The sequence below is a fragment of the Dipteris shenzhenensis genome, chromosome 2, assembly GCF_047967505.1.
Source record: "Dipteris shenzhenensis isolate YYH24624 ecotype China chromosome 2, Dip_SZ_1.0, whole genome shotgun sequence".
NCBI lineage: Eukaryota > Viridiplantae > Streptophyta > Polypodiopsida > Gleicheniales > Dipteridaceae > Dipteris > Dipteris shenzhenensis.
Window position 1 is genome coordinate 20,373,888 of NC_141597.1, and position 16,776 is coordinate 20,390,663.

At 39.0% G+C, this 16,776-nt stretch overlaps 1 pseudogene; it reads left to right on the forward strand.

Moving 5' to 3' along the window:
- The first annotated feature begins 942 nt into the window (after positions 1–942).
- On the forward strand, positions 943–1,904 carry LOC147904458 (serine/threonine-protein kinase RUNKEL-like; annotated as a pseudogene).
- Positions 1,905–16,776: the final 14,872 nt, after the last annotated feature.

The window sequence follows — 16,776 nt, forward strand, 5'->3', positions numbered from 1 at the left end:
AAATACTTCGTACATTATGAATTCACAATACTTAATTAAACCGCATATTCTTAAATTCTATCTACTACAAATAATTTGAAGCAAAAGGAAAGCATTTGTTTATACAAATTTTTAGAGATACATTCATACCATATTGTTCTTAACAACTATGTAAAGAAAGAGCCTTATCTACGTATAATCTAGTCTTGACTATATAGATGCATGTGCGTGCTTATAAACCTAGAAAACCCTAAAGCTCTAGTATTTTCATAGTACCAAGGTTTCATTACAATCTTCTCTCCTCTTTTTTTACACTTTAGCTTCTTGTTTGTAACTGTAGTCAACTTCGATTTTGAAGATTGATTAGTACCAAAACAATTTTCTTCATAAATCCTACATGTCATGTTAAAATCCTTTTAAGCAAGCCAAAATTACAATGGAAGTTTTTTCTCCTCAATTCTTTCTACACTAGACAAGTACATAGTCTGTGAAAGCTTACAGTTTATTTTAGGGCAAAAAAAACCACAACAAAAAGTTTCACAATCAAATATTAGACAAAATTTATAGCAATAGTGAATTGTTTCACAAAAATTAACAGTAATTTGTAATTATTTATATGCAAACTTGTAATAGCTAATTGACATTCTCAAAGTTGTTATGATTTTTCAATTGACAATTTCACACATCTTGTTAATAAGACTAATACTACATAAGGTAATAATCATTTACATTTACTACACCGAGCAACAGGTGTAGCCAAAAATAGAGGGTACAGACATGTACAATAGTGGTGACAAAATCATCAATGCAAAGATTTTAAAATAGCTTGCAGTATTCTTGAGTCTTCTGTAGATAGTGTCTTTCCAGGTTAGGGAAATTGTCAACTCTGTTTTCTAAAATCATCCAATTTTAATGCTGTGCTCTTTTCAATGTTGTGGTAAATTTGGCAGCTTGCTCTTAATCATGCATGATTGCTTGCTCATTTGCTTCCTTGCTTTCTTTTCTACTTATATTCTGGGAATTGTGATAATGCAAGGGATGGACGAGTTTCAATCAACTCTTTTAAGTTTTTTTGAAGTTGGGCAGCAAACTTCCATTCTACTTGGGTTTCCAGAAATATTTGTTTCAGAGGTTTTGCCGAGCCTGGCTATTCTATACAAGAAGAATTCTTCTACAGACATGTGCTTTTTGTGCTTAAAGATATTCTTTGATGTGCTGATTGTTTTCTTGGATGACATTTCCAACTCCATTTCTCTTCAAAGAGTAGAAATGAGCAATCATTTTAGTGTTGCCAAGAAGGAAGATTTAACCTTTATAACAAAGAACCACTTTTTGCCACACTATTCAAGGCTCATGGATGAGGATGAACCCATTCCCATGTATGCTCAGAAGCTTCTTGTGATGTTGCTAGACCTAAGATGCATCAACATCAAAGACATACTTCATTTGAAGCCTGTGTCTCACTTCTTTGATTTCCTCCATGAGGACTTTTCAACGAAAATGTTTATAGTGTCAGGCTATGCCTTTTCTTATCATTGGCACGAGAGATTGACACAAATTCACTTTCAGAGCTAGGAGTGGTTAGTAGAGTTGGTGCTTCACTAGATTTTGTTTATACAAGGGACATGGAAGTCTTTTTGGAACCTTCATTGTCTCTCTGTAGATCACTGCATGTACATTGCTCTGAAAATGGGAGGGATGGCATCGCTAATTTGTGGAGTGTTAGAATAAAAGACATTGCAGAATTTTCAAGGCATACTAGTGTTTTCTTAGAGTTGTGTTGTAGACATGAGCCTTATGTAGCTGAAGCAGCACCTGATTGCCTATTACTATTGTTGAAAAAAGTTACTAAAGACACTTCTTTTGTCCTACTGTCAAAGTTGGCATTATTGAGAAGTACATTGGAGTCTTCTTGTAGTTTTTAGAGTTCTAAATCTGCATCAAATCTGCAAAGATTATTACTTCTCATCCTTTCTACATTCTGTAAAGAGCAACAAATAGCACAAACAAATCAACAATAGCCACCAATTGAATCTGGCTCAAACATCCTGGCACTTGAACATGTGGTAAAACATTCAAATGTACAGATGGTGGGCTGAAGCTGCAATAGATGCAGGATTAGAGTTGCAGTCCCTTGCAGGCACAATAAAAGAGATGTAAGAATTACCAACATGAATACTAGCATTGTGAGCAAACCTCATTATCTTTGAGAGCATATGAACTCTCTACTGTGTATGACTTTATTCTTGTATTTTAATCCAATCTAAGATGTTTGTAATATATACACTCTGAATTCAAGAGCATCAGGTTTGGTTCATGGAATCAGCCACATTGAAATTTTTATCCTCCTTGTGCTTTCTCCCAACCCAATCTGGTGGGATGTTTATTAGATTGTACTTGAAAAAATAAATATACCATTTTGATAGAAAGAGTTGGCCTATTCATATTAAGGTTTTGCAAGGTTCTTTTTTCAAAGTAAAACATTTGTGCCCATGCAGGTTTGCAAGGTTCTTTTTGGCCCTGCAAGGGTCTTAGGGTAGTGTGGGTTTTGTGGGTTGGGTTGGGGAAAAATCGCTTTTGCGAGTTCCTGGTCAATTTGACCAAGTTAGCGCAATCAAGCAGGTCAAGTTAGGGTTAAACGCACGGTAAGCAAAGGCCTTAGGATTACGGGTTAGTTTTAGTGTCAGGGTTAGTTTAGGGTCAGTGGTATGGTTAGGGTTATCTGTTGTATACAATATGCTGTTTAGGGTTTGTGTGTGTTAGTTTAGTTGTAGTGGTTTTGATCGCGCTAGTGATGGGACTCTATTCTGAGGCACTTATTCATTGTTTCCTTTGTTGCATTCAGGTGTTGTCGTTATCTTATGGATGGGTGGTGAGATTGGCTCTAATGGAGGGGTGGCATGAAACTCTCAAGCCTTGTATTCAGGTGTTGTCTTCACAGCGATTGGTTCTGATGGAGGGGTTGCATGATTGGCTCTAGTGGAGGGGCTGTGGCTATTTGTTCTTTGTGTGTTTTCCTTGAAGTCTTGAGCAAGTCTTTGAAGTGTTGAGCGAGTCGTCGAGCTACAAAGATGCGGTAAATGAGTCGAAATGGATGTTTGTTGGAGTCCAATGGAATTAAACATGCAACATATGCTTGTTGCATGTCGGTTACCAAGGGCAAATTAGAAGGGCCTTCTAGGAGTTGCTCTATCGTGTAATGTATGGAGTGTGAGTCAAGTCGGTTTTGAGTAGAGTCGATTGCAGACTTTGGTAGAAGGTCGAACCATTTTAGTAGATGTTATTTGTGTTGTTTGATCGTGGGAGCTCAGCTATAAAAGGGGTTGAGGATTGTACTATAACGGTATCTGCTTGTTGATATCCAGTAGTTGCAATGCTCATTGTGCCTGAAGTATAGAAGCGAGTTCAGTGTTAAGCTTTCCTATCTGAGACTTTGAAGAATGTCGAGTTTGAAAGTAAGCTTTTCGATTGTGATGGGAAGTGGTTGCGAAATGGCGATGTCGAAATGCATAGAAGGTAATTGGTTATTGTACTTTGACAATCTTGCACATAATGTTTTGAAGTTTAGGCTATCCATTCTATCATGGAGATACAAATGTTCTTGATACAGGACCTTGAACAAGGAATTTGAAAGTATGGAAGGGCTGCATGTGTTGCGTTCAGGCTCCTATATGTTTCGAATTTTCAAGGTGGATGAAAAGTATTAGTGTCGCATGGGTCTTGTTTGAGTTGTCGAATTTGTATTCGAAGTATTTTTTCTAGGATATCTTCTTTGTTTCTCTCTTGTGTAGTGGCGGTTTTCATACCTTCGGTTGGGACAAGGTTGCATTTGTGTGTGGTGTTCGCTGTAATGTTCTACCGAGTTAATGTCAAAACAAAGATGAGCCTCTCGCTGAATTCAACATAGATTTCTCTCTAATCTTTTAGTACAAGTCTCCTATGTGCTCGTGCATTCCATTCTATCATGGACATATAGATATTCTTTATACAGACCTTGAAAGGGGAATTTAAAAGCATGCAAAGTCTGCATGTCTTGCGTTCAAGTTCTCAAATTTTTTGAATGTTCAAGGTGGATGAAGTGTATTGGTTAGTGGTTGCATGAGTCTTATTCGAGCTGTTGAATCTGTAATCCAAGTATTCTTTCTGGGATACCTTCTCTGTTTCTCTTTTATGTAGCTGCAGTTTTCACCCTTTGGGTTGGGAGAAGTTTGTGTTTATGTGTGGCATCCGACTTGGCGAATTTCTTTAATAGTCATTCATGTCAAACCAATCAGCTCTGATGGAGGGGTCCTACTATGGTGGGACCTTACTCCGAGGCGCTCATTTGTTCTTTCCTTCATTGCATTTAGGTGTTGTCGTTACAACGCTTGGTTCTGATGGAGGGGTGGCATGATTGTTTGTTGTCTCTATTCATCAAAACTGAAAACTGTGCTTTTCAGCACTACAAAGACCTTAACGTAGTGTGTTTTTTTGTGGGTTAGGTTGGGAAAAAGTTGCATTTGTGGGCTAGGTTGGGAAAAGGTTGCATTTGTGGGTTAGGTTGGGAAAAGGTTGTGTTAGCAGCATGGTTAGGATTGAGTGCTACATTTATTAAATTGTTTAGGCTTTGTGTGCTCTATTTGTGTTGTTGTGTTGATTTTTTTCCGTACATAATGTTCCAACGATACATATCTAATGTGAAGCTGCTGTATTGTAGCTTTATGGTGCTTGCTTTTATTGTCATGATGTGCAAACTGAATGCTGTGGTTTGTCTTTTTGTACTTGCTTGCATGAGTGTGGCTATGTCTTGCTTGTATGAGTGTGGCTATGTCTTCCAACATGTTTGGAAGACATTGTTAATGGAAGGCCTAACATTTTTGGCTCATGCCAAATATTTTCTTTTAAAGAAGATATATACAGAATCCAGAGTTCCACTTTTCCATAGTATTACAGTTGCAGCTAATGGGTAGCAAAAAATTAGTTTAAAGATAGAACACTCTCTAATAATAGCCTTTGGGCAAAAGCTTGTGTATTTTGATAAGCAGTATTTCATTAATGCAATATTGTCAAAGGATATGTGATAGCAAATTCTTAATGATATGTAATCACGCAAATTATTGAAGCAAGAGTGTCTAGCGTGGATGTATTTCAATTAATTAGTTTTGTAATGCCAATCCGGGTTTTTGTGGTCATTATTGTACGAGTGCTAAGCATGAATATTTTTTAGTGTTAATATATGTAATTTAATATTTGAGCTTCAATCAAACCTATAGCCAAAGTATATAAATTTTTTTTGCAATGCTAAATTAGTTTTTAATTTCTTTCTTAAATTTTGTTATAGTAAATATTATGATGTTTTTAATGCTAATTTAATATTTGACTTCAATGAAACCTGTAGCCAAAGTATATAAATGTGATTATATAAATTAGTCTTGTAATGGAAAAATACTTTATTTTTTTATGTTTTAAATTTTATTATAATTAATGTTTTTTTAAATTTTGTTATAATAAATATTAAGATTTTGTTTTTTTTTGCATTTTTTTAAATATTGCAACAAGTAGGTACATGGTTGTCGAACAAATATAAAACAACTGGAAAAAGAGTAAGAGAGCTCTTCAAGTGACCCCGCCCACTTTGCAATGTGCTATTCACCGCTATTCACCACTGTGCTGGCAATGGGATGCTTTCCACTCACCAAGTGTTGAACTTCAGAACCCATGCTGTCCAATATATTGGGCACTATGTCTACAATGGTATGAATCAAGGCATCTATACATTGCTGGAGATAAGGATCCTTTTCCTTGATCAAGCGTTCTATGGAAGTTAAAAATTCCATAAACCCTAACCCCTAATCCCTAATCCTAAACTCCTAAATCCTAACCCCTAATACCTAAACCCTAAATCCTAATCCTAGACCTCTTAACCCTAAACCCTAAACCCTACCCCCTAAACCTTAAACGCTACTCTTGGCCCCATAACCCCTAAACCCTAAACCCTAACCCCTAAATCTTAAACCCTAATCATGGCCCTCTAAACCCTATATCCTAACCCCTAAACCCCAAAGCATAACCTCCAAACCCTAACTCCCAAACCCTAACCCATAAATTTTAACCCCTAATCCTTAAATCCTAATCCTAATCCCTAGATCTTGAACCCTAATCTTGGCCCTCTAAACCCTAAACCCTAACATCTAAACCCTAAGTCCTAAACCCTAACCCCTAATCCCTAAATTGTAAATGCTAATCTTGACCCTCTAAACCCTAAACCATAACCCGTAAAAACTAACCCCTAATCCCTAAACCCTAAACCCTAACTCTCAAACCCTAAACCCTAAACCCTAAACCCTATCCCCCAAACCCTAAACGCCAAACCCAAACCCCCAAACCCTATGATTGATTTAAGTAATATTGTTCAAGTTAATGACATCATCAAAGGTGTCATTCAAGAGCTGACATAGCACCTCATTCTCTCAAAGACCAGTTTCTTCCATCACTTCCAATAGGGTAAGGTATTCCTCATCCTCAATCCTGATTGGATCAACCAAATCGAGGTGTTGCTTGGTTGCTGCCTCATTTGGATTATAGGTGGAAGATGGATAGCGCGAGTTGGATATGATGATAAGATGACCTCCCTTTCAACTTGCTCCCCACAACTAGGTTAATAGTATGCTCCTTGGGCTCTAGGTCTAGGTTTATGTCATCTCCTCCACCACTTGTTGATGGACCTGCTCCACCACTTATGGATTCCCCCCCTATACTCTAGAGATAGTAGAGACATGATGGCAGATATTTCATAATATCCAGTTGCCTTAATGCTTCAACAATGCACTTAGCAATGAGGCATTATTACATGTATGAACATAAATCATAAATAATACAAAGTGTTGTTTCATTTATTGTTAAGATTTTATTTTTAAGTTTGGACCTCTAGATTGATGGCTCTCTATGGTATATGAATGATAAAGCCATAAATATTTGTAATTTTAAATCTATGTGGATATTTGTATATCTGTACTATGCAAGAGAGAGAGTGTGTGAGACATACAGATTAGCAATTTGAGTGTGTGTGTGTGTGTGAGAGAGAGAGAGAGACAGAGAGAGACAGAGAGAGAGATAGAGAGAGGAAGGGCAAGAGACAAAGAGAGGGGGAGGGAAAGATGGAGATGGAGACGGGGATAGAAAAAGAGAGAGAGAGAGAGAGAGAGAGAGAGAGAGAGAGAGAGAGAGAGAGAGTATTCAAGGACACAAAGGGACACAAATAATGCACCTGGCCATGAGACATTGTTAGATGTAATTCTTACAAAGGATACTTGTCTCATCCCTATATCTAACTTTGCTATTATCAAGTCTAAAATAATAGTCTTGGGGAGGGCTTGTTGTTGCTAATTGCAATTCTTCCCTAATAAATTGCATGGTCCACTCCTCTTCCCATTCCAACATTAGATCAAAATGTCCTTGGTGATAAATTAATACCTCGACAACTGGACTATGAGTCCCATCGCATAGATCATCATCCATTGCTTCCCATTGCAGGTTCTTCCATCTAGACCTTCTATATGTGAAAGTCATGCATAGATTTGCCTTCCAATGAAATACCTACAAAATTTGGGATCTGTTAATATGTACTATCCTGATCATTTTTTATACAAACAAGAATTGTAAGATGTACTCACTAAAATTACATCTAAAGTGTTCAATCGGCATTGTACTAAATCTTCAGCATGACATGTTCTTGTTGTCCATCCATTGTCAAATAGCTCAGACAACCAATCCAATTCTAAGCTCTTGCAAGTGTAAATAATCTTTATTTTCCTTAACTACCTACAACTTGCAAAGAAATCAACAAAGCATGGAAATGGAAGAAACCAGCTTAATCTAGCATTTCTTCCACCAGTAGTTGGCTTCATAGCATTTCTCACATCATTGAACATTCTATTTCTATATGATTCACTTATCTCCATGCTTGGAAGTGCCATTCTGGACTATCAAAAGAAGGCAAGGGAAGATATTCTAATCACCATACTATCCTTCTTCATCTGGCACAATGAACATTGAGTCATAGAAGAAGATCCCATCCTTTTTTAATTCTAATGGTGTGCAACCTTCATTCTGAAGACTCTCGATCTCAACATGGAGGACATGCAACACCCTAGTTATGCATGTTGCAAGCTCCCACTCTTTGTAAGTAGATGGATATAAATCTATAAAACAAATACAAGGCATAAGACAGTTGTGTCAAAATCCCCAAATAAACAAAATGCAAATGAAGTACTAGTACACTTTGAAAAACTTACAATTGGGCCTACGATATAGAAATCCTGCATTTGGATGCACGTATATGTTTGCATGGGTAAAGACATGCTGAATATATACTTGTTGAAGGGGCAAATTGATGTGTGTGTGTGTGTATGTCTATGGGCTTGGAGTCCTATGCAAGGAGTGTGTGTGTAGGTGTGCTAGAAGGTTCTAGTGACTCATCAGTTAGGTGTGTTAGGTGGGTGTGATGTGTGAGTGATCATAGGAGGTGATTGATTGAGATAATCATGGAGATGACTATGGATTTGGGGTCTACCAACATGGAGGTAGTTGCCTATATATGCAACCACTCTTTGAATAAAGCTTTACATTTGTGCCTCATTGCTTTCTCTATGGATTCACACGTGGTATCAGAGCTTGTTGAAGATCCTAGTGCCTAGAAAGAGATTCTTTGAAGATTCCCTCTAGATTCTCCCTTCTTCCCCAAATGGAGTTTTCTTCTTCCTTCCTTCCATGAATTTCCTTAAACTCATTCTCCTCCTACTAGCCACCATTGCTCTAGCCCTTTTAGGTGTAGATTCCCCTAGTTAGAGTGCCCTTCCACCTGAGAGGAATTGAAGGATTATGGCTTCTATAGCCTGTGCTTGCACTCGCCCTATCCTGCGCCATTTCTATTGATACAGCTTACTGGAGCCACCATTTCAAAAACAGTCTGAGCTGAACTTAGGCAACCTTATGGGATACTTGCTGAAGAGAAAATGGTCCAAGGAATGAGGAGAAACTATAGAAAAACCATTCGGTTTTTTCAAGAAGACATGGTTTTTGGAGGCAAAGAAGATGCTGCTGCCCCTGGAGGTGTGAAGCTTCTTTTGGTCTGAGACTTGCACCAAGTCTTCTACTCCCAAGGACCACTAATTTCACAGCAAATGTCTTCTAGTTGATGCTTTGTGGTGTGAGGTAGCAATCCTCCAAGGTTACTCTATTTCTGCAAGCATTTCTTGACTATTTTTTTGAAAATAGATGCTACACTAAGTGCTAAGTTGATGCTTGAGGAGTTCAAATTCAAATCAAAGATTCAGAGATTTCTTTTTTAGATCAGAGAATGCTCTTTGAAGTTTAGTTGATGTTGATTTCTTGACAAAATGCCAAACTCTCAATCTTCTTTAAGTGCCAAGAAGACTACAAAGACAAAGTACAAGGTAAAGAAGATCCCAATTAAGAAGTTGTGGGAGAAGCCAACTAGTTTTGCATATGCCAAACAATTAGGATTTTCTAAATTATTATCTTGCAATTGGAATCTATATGGTGAAGGTGATTTCTTTGTTCATAAAGATTGATATTTTGTAAAGGGATTAGACACTGCCATTAAATTGATTAGACCTTCCCAAAATGGCTTCCAAACTAAAAACAGATAAGTTTGAAGGAGAGGGGTTCCACACATGGCAAACAAAATTGAAGTTTATTCTCATGAAAAAGGGAATATGGAAGGTAGCAAATGGAAAAGAAACTAAACCTACAACTAGAGAAGGAGAAGCTTCATGGCTTCTCAAAGATGAAAAAGCACTTGCTATAATTGCTCTTGGTTTGAGTGATTCCTTTATTCATCACATTGATGGATGTGGGACTGCTCATGCTACATGGACTCATCTTGAGCATGTTTTTGGAGCATAGGGCAGATGCTCTAAGTTTAGCTTGCTTATCAAGTTCTTTGATTTAAAATTGGATAGAGGAGAATCCATCTCTTCACATCTGAATTCAATGAAGAGCATTTTGACACAGTTATCTGGCATCAAGTTTAATCTTGATGATGATATTGTAATTGCCATCTTACTTAGAAGTCTCATTGAAGAATATGGCACTATTGTAACCACACTCACCAATATACCAGATATAAGTTTGGTAGAAATTGAAGCATCCCTCTTGGAAGAGGAAAGAAAGATCAAACAAAGAAGTGATTACAAAGAAGGGGCATATTTGGCCAAAAGCAACTTCAAGGGAAAGAGCGAAATAAAGTGTAACTTTTGTGGTAAACCTAGACACTTTGAAAAGGAATGTTATGCCAAGAAGAGATGTTCAGCCAATCTTGTTGAGGAAGCAAAGACTGAAGAAGAAGAACCAGAGAATGTCAAAGCTCTCACTGCTTACAACACCCAAGTCAATTTTGACAAGGGTGAGGATCCATATGTTTTCTAAGTTATGTGTGTGTGAGGTCAATAATGGTTCTCTACCATGAATAGTCCATCCTTAAATGATTGTTAGTCTTTTGAGATTCTTTCCTTGTTGGATTCATTGGGCTTTACATATATAGTCATTGTCTATCTCCCAGTTGTAAACCAAGAATCCTAAGAGTGAGTCATAGGTTGGGGCCATGTGTGTTGCCACATGATGGTGGGCAAGCCATGGAGCATCCCATGTACTACTGCTGAGGGATGAGGTCATCAATTTGTGGGGGGGCATGAAGGGGCAAATTGATGTGTGTGTGTGTATGCCTATGGGCTTGGAGTCCTATGCAAGGAGTGTGTGTGTAGGTGTGCTAGAAGGTTCTAGTGACTCATTAGTTAGGTGTGTCAGGTTGGTGTGATGTGTGAGTGATCATAGGAGGTGACTGATTGAGATAATCATGGAGATGATTGTGGATCTGGGGTCTACCAACATGGAGGCAGTTGCCTATATATGTAACCACTCTTTGAATAAGGCTTTACATTTGTGCCTCATTGCTTTCTCTATGGATTCACACTTGTGTCACTGTGTTACTGCCATGAGAATTTCAAAATCTAAGATCCTTCCCTTCCAATGTTTGGAGATGTCCATTGCATCCTTCCGACCCACTTTGTAGCACCCACGATTAGTGGGTTGCATTGTGATCCAAGAATATTTCTTGTAGAGCTGAGAAATCCATTCCCCATGCTCATCCTTAACATTCTTCAATACAATAGACTGTAAACTACTTCTATATCTATCAATTTATACTTCCATAGTTTCCGCCCATGTACCATATGATTAAAATTAGCTCTTTCTACCTCTTTCTATTGAATCCATAGACCCTCAAAATTTATGTCTTCTCTTCTCTCTTTCTCTATCCCTCTCTCTCTTTCTCTGTAAGTCTCTCTCTCTCTCTCTCTCTCTCTCTCTCTCTCCTTTAACTAAACCTCTCACAAAAGCAAACAAAAAATCATTTCAAAAAACATACAATACTTCTCTCTCTCTCTCTCAGTTTATCTTCCAAGGTACCCCTCACACATACAAACATTAAAATATTTTGAAATGCTTAGTTTAAGATATGCTCTCTTCTTGCTTTGTTTCTCCACAAACAAAGAAAACATTATCAATATCATATCAGTCTCTCTCTCCCTCCCAAAACTCTTTGATTAGGATCTCTTATCTTTGTCTCTCTCCCCCAATCATCCCCTCAAACGGAAGAAAACATAGTAGTTTGAAATATAATCTCTCTCTCTCTCTCTCTCTTCCCTTCCTCTATCTACCCCTCCTATACTAGAGCAAAGAAACAAACGACTATTTTCTCTCTCTCTTCCTCACTCATCCCCTCAAATAGATAAAAAACATAGTAGTTTCAAAGATAATCTCTCTCTCTCTCTCTCTCTTTCCCTTCCTCTATCTATCCCTCTAATACTAGTGAAGAAACAAATGTCAAAAATAGTCTTGTAGTTTTGAATATCATCTACCTCAATCTCTCCATGTTCCTTGTCTTTTGTAACAAACATATAGACAAAGTGTGATACAAAAACGTATCTACTTAATACAGACAAAATGTATCTACTTAATATAGAAAAAACTTTCAAGGTGAAATCACTTCATTGCCTAGAAAGTATGTGTTCCTTCTTTTGGAGTTGACTCTCTATACTCCAAAAAGGTAGAGAAAGAGCCAATAATGATGGAACACCCATTTTTCTCACTCCTTCCAAGGAGATTTAGGTCACAACTTCAAGAGTTGACTCTCTATACTCCAAAAAGGTGGGGAAAGAACTGAAAATGAGAGAACACCTATTTTTCTCACTCCTTCTAAGCAGATTTATTTTGCAACTTTGGTTTCTAAGAGAGAGTGAAATAAGTAGAGAATGAATGGAAGAAAAGAGGGATGAATAGAGCTTGGGTAGAAGTTTCTTTGAGAGATTTTCAAATGTGGAAGAAAAACATGAGCAAAGAGGAGAGAGAATGACTAATCAAGAGTGGAATGAAGATATTTTGAAACCAGCTGCTAGAAAGTGGCAGGAATGAATGTTTGAAACATTTTGGAAGAGAGAGAATAGGGAGAGAGTTGGTTAGGAAGTCAAAGTTTAGGCCAAATGGTTGAACCAAATGGAAAACGTGAGCATAGTTCTAGCTAGGGGATAGTTTGCCATGGGAGGAAAACAAGGAGACCTGACATGGTCAGGGCAGGCCTGCCAACGATAATTTTTTATTGTGAAGCACCAGTGACTTTTTTGGGGTATTTTGAAAAAAAAGGAAAATTTCCCTTAGATTTGGGGAGCCTCTATTATAGAGAAGTCCGCATGGCATAATCTCCGTCATGGATACCATATTCCCTTATCCAAGCCTCTAATATTTTAGTAATTCTCCAAAGGGCCCCTTTCTGAGTCCAAATTTTTTGTCATGATGATAGAAAAGTGATCCAAGATAACCATGAAAAGCTATGGGCATGGAAAGTTCTAGGGTCTAACCCTAACCCTAAACCCCTTCCATCTCCATTCTTATAAAAAACCTTTCCATCCCCTCATTCTTCTTCCTCCACATCTAGCCTCCATCCTCTTCCAAATTCCGAGTCCCATGCAAGGCCCTCTTCACTCTCCATCGAATGCCATCCTGCTCCCATCTTCACCATTGAGTTTGCTTCGAGCCCTTCTCGTCGTTTTTGCAATGACCTAGCCATCTACCCACTGTCCATTGTCACCCTCAACAATCCGTTACATCAATGAAGATTTGGGAAAGCGTTGTAGGTGATCATCTCTCCCTCCCTTTCAAGTTTCGTCAAGTTTTCTACCAGCCCCGCTCCCTCTCCACCATTACCACCACCACCCCACCCCCAGCCCCTTTCAACCCCACCCCCCCCCCACCCCCTTCTCCACTCGCCCTCTTCCTCTCCACCCCTTCACACCCCCCCCCTCTCCCCTCACCTCTCTCTCTCTCTCTCTCTCTCTCTCTCTCTCTCTCCCATCACACCTCTCTCCTCGTCCTCTAATCCCTCCACTCAAGCCCTCACACCTCTCCTCCCCATCTCAACACTCCACTCAAGCCCTCGGCCAACCCGATGGTGCACCCCCACGTGCCCATAGCACCAACCTCGCCCTCCTCCGCCATGCTGCTCCTCGCCCTCCCCCACCTTTGGCCACCCCCACCCCCTCTCCACCGCTACCACCACCACCCCACCCCTCACCACCCCCACCCCCTTTCACCTCTCCCCCCTCTCTCTAGTCACCCTCTTCCCCCCTCTCTCTAGTCACCCTCTTCCTCTCCACCACTTCACACCCCCCCCCCCTTTCTCTCTCTCTCTCTCTCTCTCTCAACCCTCCACTCAAGCCCTCGGCCACAAGCCCTCCACTCAAGCCCTCACACCTCTCCTCCCCCTCTCAACCCTCCACTCAAGCTCTTGGCCAACCCAATGGTGCACCCCCTGTGCCCACAGCATCTCCTCCATCGTGCTGCTCCTCGCCCTCCCCCACCTCCAGCCACCCCATGCTCGTCGCCTCCATTCGACTCTGTTCCCCTGCACCCACTGTGTCTCCTACCTCCCTGTGCCTCTCCATCACCACCAGTGTTGCCTCAAGCGCTATCTGCCTCCAATTGCCACCCACTCCCTCCCTAATGCTACCTCCCACTTCGCCCCTCCCTACAATACTTCGTCCCTCACACCCCTCCTCACACAGCACCCTCCTAGCCCTCGCCCCCCACCCAACCGCCCATGCGCCTCCCTCCCCGCTCGAAAAAGAAAAAAAAACCCCAAAACCCTAACCCCACTCTATCCACTAACCTAGTTAGGTCATGTTAACTAGAGGTTAGTCTCAACTAGGTTAGGTTAACTATAGTAAGATTAGTTTAAATGTAGCTAGTTTAGGTTAACTATGGTTAGGTTAGTTTAACTACATCTAGCTTAGGTTAATTCTTGTTAGGTTAGTTTAACTGTAGTTAGGCTAGTTCAATTGTAGTTAGGTTAGATTAATCAAAGTTAGGTTAGTTTAATAACAGTAAGGTTAGACTAACTTAAGTTAGGTTAGTGGAACTAACTGGTTAGTTGGTTAACTGGATAGTTAGGCAAACCATGTAGTTTAGGCTAACTAACTAAGCCTAGTTTAGTTTCTTTAAAGAAAAGAAACCAAACTGGTCAGTTGGTTAACTAGATTAGGTTAACCATGTAATTAGGCTAACTAACTAGTTTAGTTTCTTTAAGTAAAGTCAGTTCACACCCATCCTTAAGGCCCAACACCCCCACAAGGCCTAATTTTGACATTAATTTGACCCTCTATAACTCGCCCATTAGGGATGCAATTTGAAACTGGTTTGAACCTAGATTTTACACAAGGGGACACCATGCCATGGGGCCATTTTCTAGCCCATACTCACCATTTTGGCAATCCTAGCACTTGTTAATTCGTGCTCTTGTGTGTCTAATTTTTGCATTAATTCGCTCATAACTTTCACTTGTGACCTCTGATTGATGATCCGTTTGCAGCGGCACATTCCCACTCTCAAGGGGGACAATCCTAAGCACCTTTTCTAGGACACTCAATCAAAAACTTGGCAAGTGTGCATGCAATTATGACCCAGCCGACATCTACAACAACCCTCCTCACCGAATCCACCTCCTCTAATCAATCAAAACCTATGTCCTCATCCAATCCGCAACATGGCAAATCGCCATCATGAGGAGGATGACCTTGACTTAGACAATGAAGGAAAAAACTTCTTCAACCACCCAAACTTCAACAACAATGGAACAAGACCTTGGGAAAGCTTTTGATGCCACTTGTAGAGTGGGAGGGGCTCAATCCAATGAGACCAAAGTTGCATTGCTCGATGAAGTTTCCAAATGGTACTTATACCTTTTGGGAGAAGAACGTGCCACATGGGCCCTCCTTTCAATTCAATTCAAGTGGTGATTTCAAATTGAATTCTGAAGATGACCCGTCTCTCTAACTGGGCAAGATCAAACAAGGCCGTAGAACTGAAGTTCGCAGATATCTAGGTCGAATGAAGTGCTTGATATGGCAAATGCAAGGCACACCCAAATGACAAATACCTAACGATCTAGTCCATTACTGGTTTGAAAAAGAAGATTCACAAAGCAATGAAAAACATAAGTAATTATGAGATGTTTAGTGTTGCTCATGCGGGAATGGTGGACATTGAAGATGGCATGATGGATTTTGACTTTGATAGTGATGACGACAAAGATAGATGCTCCAAAAAATGAAAATCTAAATCAACTTCAGAAAGATCTGATGAAGGTCACTTCTCAGCCATGACTGTGAAGCTAAAAAACAAAACAATGCAAGCAAAGGAGTAAACGATATGTATCTCAACTGCAACCTCCAACATATCCAAGGTGCAAAAATGTTTGGTGTCCTAATTGCATGGCAAACCATACTAAAAATGAATGCTCCGTCTTGAGATCTAGGATCAATGTATAATCAAATCCACCTCTAAGACTATGGTGTCATATTTGTGCAGCCGGTAGGTAGGATTGGAGCAATTGCATGTTCAACATGCAAAACAACCCACCTCCAAAACCTAATCCCTAAACCCTAACCCTAAACCCTAATCCCTAAAACCTAAACCCTAACTCCCAAACCCTAAGCCCCCAATCCCCAAACCCCTAAACCCTTTTTTAATTCAAATTAATTTCACTTAAAACTAATAATAAAATTCACATTAATAACAACTTGAAATTTTGACAAAGTATATTCTTATTAGCTTGAATCATAAAATTTGAGATTTAAATAAATTAAATTCAACTTTATGAAAAAATATAAAATTTTAAATGTAAAATGTAGAAAATAAGGCATAAAATAAAAAAATCAAAATTTATGTAGAAGAAAATATTAATTCTCCATAAAGGAAATATATTAAACTAATTTTTTAAAATTGTACTTTCTATATTCCAACACAAAATGCAAATTTTTTCTATTATATTCCATAAGTTTTAATTGAGAAATGAAAGTAGTAAATTGAAAATGTAAGTTAAACTCATTTTAAATTTTTAAAAAGGCGAGAATTTTGAAATTCAAGTTTCCACAAGTTTGTCTTTTCACACACTTTTCAAGTTTCCACACGTTTGTCTTTTCACACACCAAGGTTCATAGTTTTTTTGTTTAATTTTCGACTAAATCACGCACAAAGGTACATAGTTTTGTTTTCAAGTTTCCACATGTTTACATTTAGTCATTCTTATCTTCTCTTTAGTAGCCTCTAATCTCCTTCCTTGATTGTCTCCTCTACTCCTATATCCATTGTTGTCTCTAATCTCCTTCACTATCTCTCCTCTAATATCCCTCAATGATCGTAGCTCCCACATCCACATCTCTCCTCCATCCCTCCTTGATCGTCACA